Below are 15929 nucleotides of genomic sequence, written 5' to 3' on the forward strand. Positions count from 1 at the left end.
ACTTTTCTTGTTTGATAGTTTAAATATTTTGTTAAGTAGTTATGGATTTAATGCTTTTAGAATTTAGTTTCCCTGAATTTAACTACTATCTATCAGCTGATCTAACTTACACTCCTCTTTTTGTCGGTACTTCCATCTTTCTAATCAATTGAATTTTCATTCACATTTCAGTGTTCTATAATGTTTTGATTTCTTCAACATAATGGTTTATTTGCTCTTCAACTATCTTCAGAATAACAATAATTACGACATTGTAACCAACTAATCTATTATTTCAACTATTTTGTTTCAAATATTTTATACGAATTATTAATAGATATATCTTTTCTGAAGTTTCTTTGCTCTCTCTGGTTTTTACTTTTATTGTTTACGTGTGCTCTCACTATTGCTGTATTTGCTTAATTACTAATATATTACCTTTATGTTAATCATAACATAACATAACAAAATATTGAAATATTTTAAATTTAATATATTTTTAAATTCAATACAATTTACAAGTACATTTATAAATTAACAGTAGCCTTTAAATATCACATGACATTTTTGACAACACTGATAGGTAACCTCTGTAAAACCTCTCACTACTTGTTGGTCTTTGTCGATGTTGTGACTGACTTCAGGCGATAGTGATGTTTTTATCTAAAAAGACTCTTAAAATGAAATCAATTGCAGAAAACTTATAGATAATTTATAGAATAACATTAACAACTAATCAAAATGAAGATTTTCTTCCATTTTCATTTATGGAAACAATTGTAAGTACAATACAGATCAATATAAATTATTGCTTTTAAAAGAATTAATTACATTATTAAACTCATGTTAGACAAGTCAATAAACTATCTAACCTTCAGTGGGTAGCCTTTTCGTTTAATTTTAGAGTTTATCTTCTGAATTATTCATGGATTGCAATAAAATCCTTCGTCCTGTTACGCTTGTCGCTAGTGTATTAGCCTAACTTCCTAAACTTTTGTTTTAAATAATTATCCTTTCACTCTTTTCTTTCGTAAAAACGTTCACTTTTTTGGCAAACCACTTCTTTTAGAGTTATGTGGAATCTTTCTGTATAATTCTAAGAATTCTTTAACTTCTTTCAAAAACTATATCATTATGAACGATCTTGAGTACTGATGATGACCCTCATTTATTGGTAATTATCTGAAAGCAAGTAGTACATTTCCCTCTTTTGTTGGTTTGGTTGGTAGGTTTGTGATTACATGCGATTTACGTAAGAGTTTGTGGCATTATATTGCAATAATAATATTGCTTTTTCGTGATTCCCTTCGAGTATACAATCTTCTATTTGTCAACATCAAGATTTATATCATACTGTTGGAGTAGCACTTCACCTTTTTTCTCTCTTGTACATGTTTCGGAATGTTTTTATTTCGCAATGTTAAAATGATATTAATACCTCCACTATTTAATTGAAAAACGAGAATGACTGTGTAATAATTATCGCTAAGTAATGTCTTTCCTTCATCCAATAGTAGTTCATTAGTTCATTAACCACTTAGTTTAAAACAGGCTCCTGAATGCGTCTCCGCATAAATTTAATTATTAAATGTTTCAAATAAAAGTCTGAATAGCGCAAAGCTATCTATTTTGTTCTTAACTTATTGTAGAGTTTCTATAAACTAAAGAAAGAACGTTCGGTTATGGCATTACTTGGAACAATAATACACCTTACCATTTTTACCAAAATTTGGACTTGCTAAGGGAAACGTGTTATCGGATTATTCGTATGTTTTTTGAGTCCGCTTTTGTTGATGAAGTCAGTCGTTTTGTTAACATAGAGTGTGGTAAAAATACCGTAGAGTTGCCTTTGTCCGTTTTAGTTAGTGCGTGATTAGTATCTTTTATATTTTGTCTTAGGTTATTTGCGGTGCTTGGTTCCTGATTCTCTGTATGGTTATGAATCGTCAATTTTGTAAGTAGGTTATTGAAAATATCAGCCGCTCAGTGATTATTCGTGTTCTTGTTTATCTTGTGCTGTTACTGCCATTCCTGCTTCAATTGCTGTTCAATGTTTTTGATGCGATTATAATTTGGAATTAAAGTCCATTGTCTTGAGACGTTGTGAATGTTGTTTTAGCAAGGTCCAAACAGACAAAGGAAATCTCAGAAACAAGCAAAAACTTTGAATATACAAGCAGTAAAAGTATGCTATATAACATTTTACTTAATTACGCACTTGCTTTATTATTTGAATCATTTATTTATCATTTCAAAGTAATTATTTCTCAGTATAAATGAACTAAGTATAGTTCGGAGTTTTTTGATTAAATCCCCCCCCCAAGTATATAATATACAACTCCAACTTCAAAATTTTAAAACATTGTAAATGCACTAAACGTTCAGAACTGTTTAATAATTACTAGGATTCATTAATATTTATTTCATTTTTTTTTTTTTTTTTACGATCAATTAATAATTTGAATGGCACACATAACCACCATATAACCTTCCTAACTTAGCAGCTGTAGTGCGTGTTGGTTACGTCGTTGAGGTAGTTATCAATACTCCTAACTGATTAATCCAATCTCGGTAGATTAATTAAGTTGATAGATAAAATTCTGAAGCCAGTCAGAGATAAAATAAACTAAAAGATAGATTTTGTTTAACAGAAAAATGCTCTGACTTCTTGAATAATTCAATTAGTGTGAATTCAATGGAAACTGTGATAATGGATTATTCTTTTTTAATCATTACCCATCTAGTGCTTTTATCAATTGACTTTTCTAACGCTGATTAGTGATGCTCAGCCTTCATTGGACACCTACATGTATGGGCTCTTCTTTACATCTAACAGCAAGTTGGCCAACGTTGGATGATTGATTCTTAACTATTCTATTCTGGAGATTGAAGAATACAAGGAAATCTACCTACTACTTGGACTGTGGAAATGTTCTTCAGGTAATCTTATCAATTATTTAGTACGTTCAAGTAATACTTCCAGTAATAATGTAAACTAAAACCTTTTTCAAGATGATTTATCATTTCATCTCATCGGAATAATTAATGTTCTCTCTCTAGTAAAAGAAAGGTTGATGTTTGATTTAAATAACGATGTGAATGCATGCATTTTAATCAAATGTAACTCTCTCTCGGCCAATTTAAACTTTTTTGAATTAATAAACTTCATTTATTAAATTCTAACTTGATTTTAAACTTAAATTTCATGAAAAAGGTATTTTATTTAAAAATTTAATTCCTTTTTCATAAACGAATAAATCTAATTGACAATCTAATTGAATAAATTTAATTCCTAAAACTTTTTTTTATTAAAGAATGTCAACTTTTGGTCTATTTGGACCACTATTCTTTCTTTTTGTATCTGAAAGAAGTTATAATTTTTGTTGATTGCGGGTAAAGTTTTAATTGAAAAATTCAACATCAATCATGCATGGCAATTCTGCATCATTTTCTAATAAGTGTGCTTTTTGGAAATATATTTCATTACCATTGAAATATTCAGCTTCCTCCGAAATTCTTATTGTTTTAATTTATTTCCTTAATTTCTGCTGTTATTTTTATCTTCACTTTTTGTAAATACTTATTTATTTATTTTCTGTTTAACACAGGCCAAACTGTTAAGGCCTCTATTTGTTCCTGTATTTATTCTTAGGGGACAATTGTCCCAGAATAATAAATTTCTTTTCTATTCTATTCTATTGAATGAAAAGTTTTAGGTTCGTTTAAAAAAAAAAAAATCAATTCCTTAGTTCAATTACAGACGTCTTTATTTCGTCCAAGTTCATTTATTTTGTTATATAAGTACACGTACTAATCACGATTAGCCCTACCTTTTTCTGTTAATAAGCACATTGTGAATGTTACAAAATATAATAAAAGAGAATATGTTCCAAAACAATTTTTGAAAAAGGTTTAGTTTATCTGATAAAGTCTACGTTTTAAATGAAGTATTAATGTATTATATATTATTAAGGTTTATTTCATCCATTTATTTGTTATAAAAGTATGTGTAATAGTCATTACACATAATAATAATAGTAATTATTCGTATCTTCTTCTGGTAATAGGCACATTTTGAAAGGTTAAACATTTTATTTTAAGAAATTAAAGAGAATATTTTTTTTGAAAAAAGGTTTAGTTTAACTGATAAATTCTACGTTTTAAATGAAGTATTAATGTGGTGTGAATGAAATTCGTATTACTCCTACTTATGTTTAATGTAATATTTTTTCCAGTTCATGCAGTGCTAACATCTGTGGGCTTTTTGTCAACTTGCAGTCCTAAGCTTTTACCTGAGATGAACATTTAAGGGTCCTTCTATACTTCCAGCAGCACGACCATTAATATGAAGTTTTTTGCATCCAGGTAAGTCTTATCTTATTATTTATTATGTTCAGCATGTTATAACAAGAACTAAAACTTTTTTCATACAAATTGTTCTCTTTTTTTATATTTGAAAGAAGTGTTAATTTTTGTTGATTGTAGTTAGCAGTAATTTAATTGAAAAATTCAGCATCGAAGATGCTACATCAGTTTCATTTACATCATCATTCATTTTGAATTCTACATCATTTTCCAATCACATAGATCTATTTTTAGTCGAGCTTATAATTTTTTAATTAATTTTCATAATAATAATGTTTGTAGATTATGTGTTACTATATTTTTCCAATCAAATTAATTTTATTCCTAAGGAGAATAAGTGTGTTTTTTTAGAAATATATTTCATTATCATTGAATGAAAAGTTTTAGGTTCGTTAAAAAAAAAAATCAATTCTTTAGTTTAATTACAGACGTCTTTATTAATTTTTCTAATATACATAAATTGTTATACATATTAATGTAAGAAATATCAATACTTTAATATTGCAAGAAAACTTAATACACTTCACTAAATATTTCTTTATATTAGTTCTAACTATATAATTTATTTATAAAATCTTTATTAGATTAAGGACTGCCTCCTGGTCTTTTTATGTGGGTAAATAGAGTTTAAGAAACTTTATTTTGAATGTAATTTTGATTTGATAGCACTTTGATTTTTATGTAAATGACTTAGGTATTTCATCCATTCTTTTAAATTGAGTGTCTATTGAAGTTCCTTCATTAATAAATTGTGTGCCAATTACCTCAAATATGACGCTTTAAATTAAAACAAAACATAGAAATGCTAAAAGTATTTACGGTATGCGAATTGACTTTTAAATTACGTGTGTTAAGAAACCCTATCTTCAGGATGGAATTTTACCAGAATGCTTATCTTGATTTCTGTTGAGTAGTTTCAAAATTTCAATATTTACGTTTCCATCCCTCAAATCGTTTGAACTGATTACGATACATATAGTGTTTTGAATATTCTGATGTAACCTAAATCAATTAAAACTAAATTCACCTCCCTTTAATATAAGAAGAATCTTAATGAAAGCTATAAATTATTCTGCTAGATTTCTCACAACCAAAATTATTAGTTATCTGGAATGTTTTTTTTTCTACATTGTTAGTAAGAAGTGAGGACAGTAAACATAAATAATTTTATGACACCAATAGTTTTAGCCACAATCTTGGAAACTAGATTGTAGGAATGACGTAATCTGACCATCTTGGCCACTTTAAACTTTTCTTCAGAAATATAGATTTTTATCGTTGTAAAAAATTCAATTTGAACAAAGGTTGCCTTGTTCTACAAGATTTGCAGCCCTAAAGAGACCGGTTGCAGTACTATTAAAAGACATCTTTCCTATCTATGATCCTATCAGGTTTCATTAATTTTTAATTCATTATTTGTACAAAATTTGTTACGATTTATTAACATTTTGAATAACACATCTTCACATCTTGTAACCATCACTTAGTCAGCCGGTATAGTGCGAGATGGGAACTTCGTTGATGTAGAAATACTTAACATTTTGTACCAAATTTAAGTTTCTAAAGAAAATTCAATACAGAATAGTTTAATTTTGGTTGCTAAGTACTTGAACTGCTTGATTAAAGATTACATTGACAGAAGCATGCTCCAATTTTTACAGTGTGAATTTAGTTAAAATGATTACTGTAGCAATTTTCATAAATTACTATTTACTCTCCTTGGGCTTTACTAATACTTTGCCTTTGGATGCAGCTCAGTAATGCTCAGCTTTTATGCGAAATGATTTCATCTACGGCCCCTTCTTTACATACAACAGCAAGTTGGGTACATGTTGGATGATTCTCATCCATTCTATTATGGAGATTGAAGAAGTCAAGGAAATCTACCCACCACCTGGCGTGTGAAACTCAATTCTTCAGGTAATAGTATCCATTATATAGTACGTTCAAATTATTACATTATTAACCAAAAACCTATTTTTGATAATTAATTTTTCCCTAAAATCGGAATGTTTGCAGTTTAGAATAAATACTCAACGTTAAACTCATATTAATGCTACACAGCATTTTTAATCAAATTAAGCCAGTTTAAACTATTTTTCATTAATAATAATAATTCATTGAATTATAACTTCTGATAATACGCTAATGTTTTTAAATTGAAAACTTCACCTATTTTTGGTCGAGCTTACAATTTTTTAATTCATTTTTATAAAAATAATGTTAGTAGATTATGTGTGTTATTATATTTTTCCATTTAAATTAATTTTATTCTTAAGGAGTAAATGTGTTTTTTTGGATATATATTTTATTTTCATTGCATGAAGAGTTTTAGGTTCGTTAAAAAAAAAACAATTCTTTAGTTAAATTATAGTCTTCTTTATTTAATTTTTTTAATATACATAAATTGTTATACATATATTTCTTAATGCTAGGTAAAACTCAGTAAACATGTTAATTATTTAAATTACAATAGTGTTGATTTTCAGAATCAATACTGGTGACACCAAGAGTACTGCCTGCAAAACTGTTCATCAATGGATGCCCAAGTGAAAAAGATGCAAAAACATCAATGCAATGAGAATATTCCAACAAACATTGGTTAGGAATCTATAAAAAAAAAAGTAAGTAATTATTATACGTGATGTGCATGATTTCATCAAAATTAAAAATTGCATGTTTAGAAAAAGTTAATAAAAAAGTCTTTAAAAAAATTATTTTATTTATTTTTCCATTAAATCTGTTAATTAATCTGAAAAAGTAAAAATAAAACGTAAAAAATGAATATTTTATTAATATTTGAAAGTGTTGAAGAAAATGCGGAAAAATAAAAAAGATAACCTAAAAGGAAGGTTACAAAGTCTAGAGAGTAGTAGAAGTGAAAAAGAAAACCTAGAGGGAAGGTTAGAAATGGTTGGCAGAGTCGTAAGAGTGTGCAAGAGCAACAGTCAGCTGGAGCGATCTAGGAGCCAGTGGATCAGGTGAGTTAATTGGCCGCCATATTGCTCTGGGAGGCTATATAACTAAGTTCGCTGGAAGGGCGGGGCAGGGTGGGGAGAACCGTCGAAGCGACAACATCTCCCCACTTCATGATTCTTTGAGAGAGAGGTGATGGATGTTAGACTAGACTAGATAGATAGATAGATAGATAGATAGATATGTTTGGGAGCGACAGAGCGACCTTCCCCCCTGCATCACTCAAGTCGTACTGACAAGAATTACCTGTGTTGCCGTATATATAGGGAAGGTTACAGCACTGCTACCTGGTGGTCATTTCTGGAACTATTTTTACACCTGTCTGATAAGTGGCGCCCTCTGACGGATTTTTTTGGAACTAATTTTTTACTTTATTTGTTTACCTTAATTTTTTTATTATTTTAAGTTTCTCTGTTAGTTTTAAACGTTTTTTATCACTTCTTTTTGTATTTTATTAATTTATATGTATATAATGTAATATATGAAGTCTATGTAAAAACAAAATTGGCATGCAAATAAATATTTTTTTTTATAAATTAAAGGTTTTTATTAATTCTCCTGCTAAATAATACTTTTTATTTTTACTTTAAGTCAATAAATCATTTAATAAATAAGACTGAGATACAAACATGCATTTTACCAATATCTGAATAATATATTTTTTTAGCAATTGATTCATAACAAAAGATGTTTGTACTTACTCATTTGATAGATGTTTTCTCACCGTCTTTTTCATTTCCACTTCAGTTGATGGATGGTTTTACAGGTAGTACTCCACAGTATTGGAGGTTTTTAATCTGAAAATCATTCAATGAAATAAACAGTTTATAGAGTAATTCTTGAATTAAAAAACATTTTATTCCATGACTCTACAAATTAAAATGCAACCATTAGTTTGTGATACATTTATATCTTTCAGGAAGAAGAAACAAATTAAAATCGAAAGTTAAAATTACAGTTCAAATCTTTTAAACGGATCATTCTTTAAGAATGAATTCGTAGCATTTTAAAACATTGTGACAGTTAATTATTTAAACTTAAATTACTCTACGTTGGAACTACTTGAAAAGGTAGTTTATACTCTTTAAAAGTAAACTAATTTGAAAAAGATTAAGGTTGAATGAAAAATAGTTGCAATTGATGATAAAATGCTAAACACTACAAATGATTTACACTGTGTTATTCACTAAATTAAAACCTTCTTCCAACAAATTTAAACTTTTCTCATTCCAACTTAAAGAGAAAGATCATAAGTATCTTTTTAAAAAAAGAAAATTATTTCAACATGCTTTGAAAGTATTAAATAAAGGTACTTACCTGAATGTATTAACTGAAAACTACCCTAAGAGCAACTGTGTAAGACACTGATGGTAGAATGCTCTCATTGTAATGGAGGAATGGATGACATTCAACTATAAAGCCTTTGTAGTACACAAGTCTCACAAGATTGCGAGGATAGATTTTTTCCAGGAATGCGAAATTGTATGCGATTCACCTCAACTTATGTGGACATATAGTGTGATCGATCATAAAGAGTAGCTGCAAGACAGCGGTGTGCTGGATGAACGTACTTTATAACATTAATACAAAATTAGTATATTAACTGAAATTGATTCATTGACATGCTAAAAGTACTTTAAAATAAAGAATTAATGGTACAACTTGAATAAGTGAAACATTTATTTTATTAAAAACAAAACAAAAAAATCATTTTCTCAGTAATTCACTGAACACAATAAATAATAGATAAGATTAAATGAAGTACAGGGTGGTAAGTAGATTCGCGAGAAAGATTTTAAGTATCTTTAAAAAAATAAAATTAACATGCTTTGGAAGTATTAAATAAAGGTACCTGAATTTATTAACTGAAAACTACCCTAAGAGTAGCTGTGTAAGACACTGATGGTAGAATGCTCACATTGTAATGCAGGAATGGATGACATTCAACTTTAGAGCCTTTCTAGTACACATTTTAGATGATAGATGAACTGAACAACGAGCTAGCGAATGGCCAAAAAAATAGCCCTGGACGAACGCACTGGATACAGAAAAACAAAATACATTAAAACTCAATACATTATTTGAATTTCATTCACAAATACGTAAATATATTTTAACAAATTTATCATTTGGAAGTCAAAAATTGCAATAAAGAATCTAAGTAGATCGACTTTCATAATCAAACTTATGGTTCATATTAATTTACGTTTGAAGTTAATTTAAAAACTATTCCTTCACAAGTGAATCTTTATAATCTGCACTCTCAGAAGCAAAAAAAATAATAGACAATTAGTGCGTTACTTAGAACCGATGTTATCTGTAGTGAAGGTTATTAAAAGTAACAAAAATGTAGGTAAATGATATATGAAATTAGACAGGAATTCTACATACCTATGCGATCTAGTGGAAGACCTGAGAACTACTGCTAGCTGAGTAGTTCTTGATCTTGCCGATAGAGCGCATTGCCAGTTGTGTCTCAGTTATGTATTTTAATTTTTTCCAGATTTCAATGTGCATGCAATTTAAATTGTATTTTTTTTGCAATCATTAAAGTGAAGCAATTTTTAAATCAAATTAAGTAATTGTTAAGATAAATGCTACAAATTCTCATTGACAATGTAGTTAATAATAAATTTTGAAACCACCTTGAACGATAATAAAACTTTTTCCATTGAGAATCGAAGTAAGATTTAATAAATCTGAAAAGTATTCTTTCCTTTTTAAATTTAATGGCATACGTTTAAATTAAGATATATTTACCTGAATGAAAAGTCCCACAAGATTGCGATAGATTTTTTCCAGGAATGCGAAATTGTACGCGATTCACCTCAACTTATGTGGACATGTACGGAGTACATGTAGGTACATTTAGTGTGATCGATCATAAAGGGTAGCTGCAAGTCATGAACGTACTGTATAACATTAATACAAAATTAGTATATTGACTGAACTTGATTCAATGATATGCTAAAAGTACTTTAAAATAAAGAATTAATGGTACAACTTGAATAAGTGAAATATTTAATTTATAAAAAACAAAACAAAAAATATCACTTTCTCAGTAATTTACTGAACACATTAAATAATAGGTAAGACTACCTGAAGTACAGGGGGGTGAGTAGATTCGCGAGAAAGATTTTAAGTATCTTTTTAAAAAAAGAAAATTACTTCAACATGCTTTGGAAGTATTAAATAAAGGTACTTACCTGAATGTATTAACTGAAATCTACCCTAAGAGCAGCTGTGTAAGACACTGATGGCAGAATGCTCACATTGTAATGTAGGAATAGGTGATATTCAACTTTAAAGCCTTTACAGTACACATTTTAGATGATAGATGATCTGAACGAGCAAGCGAATGGCCTAAAAAGTAGCCCTGGACGAACACACTGGATACAGAAAAACAAAATACATTAAAACTCAATACACTATTTGAATTTGATTCACAAATAGGAAATTATATTTTAACATTATCATTTGGAAGTCGAAAATTGCAATAAAGAATCTAAGTAGATCATAATCAAACTTATGGTTCATATTAATATTCGATTGAAGTTAATTTTAAAACTATTCCTACAGAAGTGAATCTTTATAATCTGTACTCTCAGAAGGGGGAAAAAATAATAGACAATTAGTTTTTTAATATACGAGTTGGAATGGATATTATTCAAAGAGAATGAAATGTAAAAAACGTTTATTTGTTAGGTGTAAGCTCTAAGAATACCTAAACAAATTATTCGTAAATTTTACTTACTCTGAATCAGTAAAATGTTTTCACAAACCAAAAATTAATTCAAACTTATTACCAAAATTTATAGTAAACTTTACATTTATACACAATAATTACTCTTTTGTATTTACTTTTACTCTCATCCAACCAATATTCAATAATACCAATATCAATCGTGTGCTAGTTATTACCGATGTTATCTGTAGTGAAGGTTATTAAAAGTAACAAAAATGCAGGTAAATGATATATGAAATTAAAGACAGGAATTCTACATACCTATGCGATCTAGTGGAAGACCTGAGAACTACTACTTGCTGAGTAGTTCTTGACCTTGCCGATAGAGCGCTTTGCCAGTTGCGACTGCTTTTAGTTGTATTTTAATTTTTGTCCAGATTTCAATATGCATGCAATTTCAATAGTATTTTTTTTGCAATCATTAAAGTGAAGCAATTTTTAAATCAAATTAAGTACTTTTTAAGATAAATGCTACAAATTCTCATTGACAATGAAGTTAATAATAAATTTTGAAACTACTTTGAACGATATTAAAACTTTTTCCATTGAGAATCGAAGTAAGATTTAATAAATCTGAAAAAGTATTCTTTCCTTTTTAAATTTAATGGTATACGTTTTAATTAAGATATAATTACCTGAATGAAAAGTCCCACAAGATTGCGAGGATAGATTTTTCCAGGAATGCGAAATTGTATGCGATTCACCTCAACTTATGTGGACATGTACGGAGTACATGTAGGTACATGTAGTGTGATCGATCATAATGGTAGTTGCAAGTCTTTTAAGTGCTAAATGAACGTACTGTATAACAATAATACAAAATTAGTATATTGACTGAACTTGATTCATTGATATGCTAAAAGTACATTAAAATAAAGAATTAATGGTACAACTTGAATAAGTGAAACATTTAATTTATAAAAAAACAAAACAAAAAAATTCTCTGTAGTTCACTGAACACATTAAATAATAGATAAGATTACCTGAAGTACAGGGTGGTAAGTAGATTCGCTTATTTTATTTTTTTTAGTCGGTGATAAAATGGAATCACATCATATTTACAGACTTGTTGCAGGAATGATAGAAGGGCCCTTAATAATAATTAATTAAGTTGTAAGCTGAGTTTTAGCTGCAAGATGCTAAAGAGTTGAAAGAGCTAATAGATAAAAGCACTGGAAAAGAGAAATACTACATTAACACCTCATAAGATGATAGTTTGAATTAAATTTACACTGTTGAAATATTGCAGCAAACATAGTATTTTTCTGTTAAACTAAACCTTTTCTCAAGTAAATAAACCATTATACATTTTAAAACAAAATCAAAGACCTAGACTGGGAATCGAACTAACCCTATACATCATTCAATCAATATAAATTAACTTTTTAAATAAACTTTAATATTTTTATATAATTATTAATGTGAGTGAATTATTTTAATGAACACAATACGATTCTACTTTCTATTGGGTAAATGTTTTTAAAAATGAAATGCGTTTTTTATGCGCCTAAAATATTACCATTTTCCAATGAAATTATAATTTTTTTAATGAAGTTTATTAGTTAAAAAAACAGATTGGATACAACAGCATGATTTATTTTAAAGAAAACTTAAACTACCTCAAAATTAAACTTGCATTCACCTGTACGTTTAATTTTCAAAATTAAAAGCTTATTTATTCAGATTAAAAGGGAAAGATTGATTTTAATTACAAAATTTTAGTTTATATTGTATGTAATACTGAGAACGTATAAAGTAATATATAAGATTACCTGAAGAACATTGCTTCACAGGCAAATTTCCTTTCTTCCTTATATTCCGAATAGGATAGCTGAGAAACATCTTATTACTTGCACGCTGCTGGATGTAAAGAAGAGTCCTTAGAGATAATCATCATTAATAGGCAGCAAACTGTCAAAATGTTGGACAGCATCGGATAAAGATGCTCATGACTGCAGTTTCTACAACTGTTCATTTCAGCAAACTATACAATATAAATCATTCAAACTTATACTTCTTAATTTATAGCACTTTAATGTACATTTAAATAAACAATAAGTAGAACCTGCCTAATATATTCAATACTTTTTTTGTGAGTAGTGGTACCGAAGTGTGATGTTCAGTACATAAAACAGTAAAAAGCTTTCGTTCGATGTTTTAGTATGCATAATTTAAAAAAGAATGTAGGCTACTTTTGTGGCCCAGAATGCAAAGAACAAGGTGAATCCAGAAATATTAATGCAATCTCAAAAAAGTTTACTTTACTGAAACCTCTCTTTAATTTTGTTTGTAATAAAAGAAAACTGTTTTTTAACCAGTTAACTGTTTATGACGAAGATATTCGTCATGAAAAAATGTAAAATTTTGTGTTATGAAGAGTATATTCGTCATGCGTTTTCAGTAGTGACCATCGACAGTTAATTTTGCAATTTCAGTTAAGACCAAAATATATTCGTATACAAGAAGTATGGAATATTTTGAGAAATGAAAAGAACTAATAGAGAGATATACTTAGTATGAATAATTAATCTTCATAAATGTCTTATTAGTCATCACTGAATCAATAACGAATTCATATAGTGTTAGGCTAGACTATGCAGTTAGTGGCGCTCCTGGTAATAAAAAACGGGATGAGGATTCTTTTGTTCCCTATTTACCTGTATTCAAGAGGCGGAGCTTTCTTTTTGGCTCAAGATTTAGCGATCATCCAAACTGCGTCGTGGGCTACTAACCTGCCCAGATATTTCCCTACATAATTGTTTGTACTTTATCATCTGGTCTGGGATTCATTTGCGTACATACCAGTCTTTAATGTTGTGGCCTACTCGGGATAATTGCAGCAACTCATATCAAACATACGAATATATTCGTCATCGCTTAATTTTTACGGCGCACGTCCCTACGTCCTATGTGTCCCCTGACACATTTTCCATCAAGGTCGAAACAGTTAACTGGTTAATAGTATCAGAAAACATGTGTACTTTGAAATATCACGAAGTATTCAGTTGTTATAACTTCAACATAAATGTAGTATCGCTGATTTGAACGTCACCTTTAAATGTTTGTGTAACAATTTAAATATATATACTGGTCAGAAATATTTACTTTTACATCAACTTAGTAACCGACAGACTCATACTACGGACACTTCCGTGAGCGAGGGAGGTTGCATACTGAGTGAGGGAGGTTACTTGTGGTTACCAACGAGATATCATATGGTTTAAGAGTTTTTAAAATTTGTTAATGAATTTTAAAACTTTTTTTTGTAAAAATAATGAAATAAAATTAATGAAACCTAGTATGAGTTTAAGGCTTGAATTTTTTTTATACATGGGAATTATTTTAAAATTGTATTTTACGTGAGGGGGCGCACTTTTTGTAAGGTGAAAGCATTATTCTGAACCAAGTTCACTTGTACGGGGAAACATGGTAAAATGTATGGTAAAAAATATTGTTAAACTATAAATTATTATAAAATGAAACATTGAATAAGCATTTGATTTTAATTACCTAATAAACAGTTCTTAAATAGTCAAAACTTGAATTTTTTTTATATTAAACATCAAGCAACGTCTCACTTTTTATTTTATTTATTTTCCTAAATTGTTTTGGTTTGCCAGTGTGTTTGGGATGGAATGACTTTCAATAGCGTGTCCGAGTAATAAGATTAGTCGTTTAATATGTTATATGAATGGCTTTGTGTTCAATATTCCAAATCTTTTTATGATATCTACATGTCTTGCTTTTCTATCTTATGTAAAAGCATCATTTGTTGTAGTGCGGTTAGTGGCTGTGGTTGATAAGGTAGTTTGCATAACTTTTGATGTATTTTTACGAGCGGATGTATTCTTTGTATCTGTCATAGATCTCCCCCCTCAATTCTTGCCAATATAGTACATACTAGCAATGTCTGCACGGACTAATTTGTAAACCCTATTCCTATTGAGAATTGCAGTTTGTAAATTGCTGATTGACTTGAGCGTTTTTATTTCGATTGGTGCAAGTATCCTGTTTCTTAGTTTGTTGTTGATCTTAGAAGTGGTTTTGAGGCCGTTTCTGGAAAAGGTTACATGGTTTGTAAAGTCTAGCTTAAGTTGTGAGCAATCATGGATTGTATGTTGGATACGTTATTGGTTATTGTACTAGTAATTTTTTAATGTTCGTATTGTAACTGTTATTTTTTAATACTGTTCGAATGGTGTTATTTTATAGGTGGGGGTGCATGAGGTATGCTTTTTAATCTGTTTGTTAGGTGTCAAAGGGCGGCAGGATGTTGGGAACTGTTGTGTATTATAGTGTCAATGGATATGAAATTTCTTTGGATTGTCCATCTCGTATTCTAATAGTTGTATTATGTGTTAATTTCATATTCTAAAAGAGTGATATGCAGAATTAGCGTTTTTAATCCTTGTTTTTTCATGTTTACAGTTCAGTAACGTTTTGAATAACATACAAACCTCCTTCACACTCAGCCTAACTAAGGTAAGACGGAAACAGCCGTCGAATTTACTACACCAAACTGATCAACCTTTGATGATGGATGTCCAATGTAATGTATAGAATACTACACATGTCACAGGTTATGTAATGGATAAAAAAATGAATGACATTTCCAATAATATGATTTTAATGACAATCATGTAAATTTGTATGAAAATAAAATACAATTTTTAAAATCTATTATTATTAAATTTTTTTATCAGTACATATAAACCTTTTTTTTAATGAAATTAAAACTATTTACATTAAAAGGAAAACATTTATCTTAAAAAAAAATCTGTTAAAATGCATTGATCCTTTAAATATCGGATAAGACTACCTGAAAAACAGCTTAACAAAGAAGCGAGGTAGGTATATCAATTTC

General features: G+C 28.9%; 3 long non-coding RNA genes across 20 annotated transcripts; 2 read left to right on the forward strand and 1 right to left on the reverse strand.

The window, feature by feature from the left end:
• The first annotated feature begins 550 nt into the window (after positions 1-550).
• Positions 551-7850, forward strand: LOC141457926 (uncharacterized). Of its 5 annotated transcripts, none has more exons than XR_012460637.1 (6): positions 555-758; positions 2759-2919; positions 4215-4344; positions 6098-6264; positions 6834-6968; positions 7151-7850. It is a non-coding gene; the product is annotated as an uncharacterized lncRNA (long non-coding RNA). The 5 variants fall into 5 exon arrangements; XR_012460639.1 differs by having other exon boundaries at positions 7587-7850; XR_012460638.1 differs by having other exon boundaries at positions 551-758; positions 2724-2919; positions 6834-7850.
• On the reverse strand, positions 6858-14244 carry LOC141457924 (uncharacterized). Of its 14 annotated transcripts, none has more exons than XR_012460626.1 (11): positions 13135-14243; positions 12838-13049; positions 12049-12237; positions 11701-11866; positions 11327-11410; positions 10527-10709; positions 10081-10232; positions 9173-9358; positions 8638-8890; positions 8022-8117; positions 6858-6954 (listed from the first exon to the last, which is right to left on the reverse strand). It is a non-coding gene; the product is annotated as an uncharacterized lncRNA (long non-coding RNA). The 14 variants fall into 14 exon arrangements; XR_012460624.1 differs by having other exon boundaries at positions 11327-11413; XR_012460631.1 differs by lacking the exon at positions 11327-11410 and having other exon boundaries at positions 12838-13032; positions 14171-14244.
• LOC141457928 (uncharacterized) lies at positions 14147-15745 on the forward strand. Its single transcript, XR_012460643.1, has 2 exons — positions 14147-14506; positions 15494-15745. It is a non-coding gene; the product is annotated as an uncharacterized lncRNA (long non-coding RNA).
• The last annotated feature ends 184 nt before the right edge of the window (positions 15746-15929 follow it).

Source organism: Rhodnius prolixus, unplaced genomic scaffold (assembly GCF_049639745.1).
Source record: "Rhodnius prolixus isolate KJV_2025 unplaced genomic scaffold, Rpr scaffold_5, whole genome shotgun sequence".
Classification (NCBI taxonomy): Eukaryota; Metazoa; Arthropoda; class Insecta; order Hemiptera; family Reduviidae; genus Rhodnius; species Rhodnius prolixus.